The sequence below is a fragment of the Penaeus japonicus genome, unplaced genomic scaffold (assembly GCF_977035675.1).
Source record: "Penaeus japonicus unplaced genomic scaffold, GWHDUDI00000001_assembly GWHDUDI00000032, whole genome shotgun sequence".
In the NCBI taxonomy this organism is placed as follows: Eukaryota; Metazoa; Arthropoda; class Malacostraca; order Decapoda; family Penaeidae; genus Penaeus; species Penaeus japonicus.
Window position 1 is genome coordinate 2,138,333 of NW_028234434.1, and position 375 is coordinate 2,138,707.

The following is a 375-nucleotide window of genomic DNA, read 5'->3' on the forward strand; positions in this document are numbered from 1 at the left end:
TGTCTTAGCTTTTTACGAATGCCATTTGCCGTCTTTTCTCTTCCATTCTGTTCTTATCATATACATCATATCACGTGATCGAGTGTGAATGTGTAATTATCAGAACGTGTGTGGTGTTACATATATACATGTATGTAAATGTGTGACTATGTGTATGCGAAAGAGTGCCTGAAGGTGCGTATTTGCGTAAACAAATCCTTTTATCAATTCAGTCCAACAGATCTCGTTTTCCAAGCTCACACAGTTAGTAGACGAAGGCGTTAATCTTTTAAACTCAAGATTCTCCTCCTTATCTGACATTTCTTTATCAGTTTATCTTCAGTATCACATCAACGAAGCGTTAGAAAACAGCATTATAATGGCAAGAAGGATGAT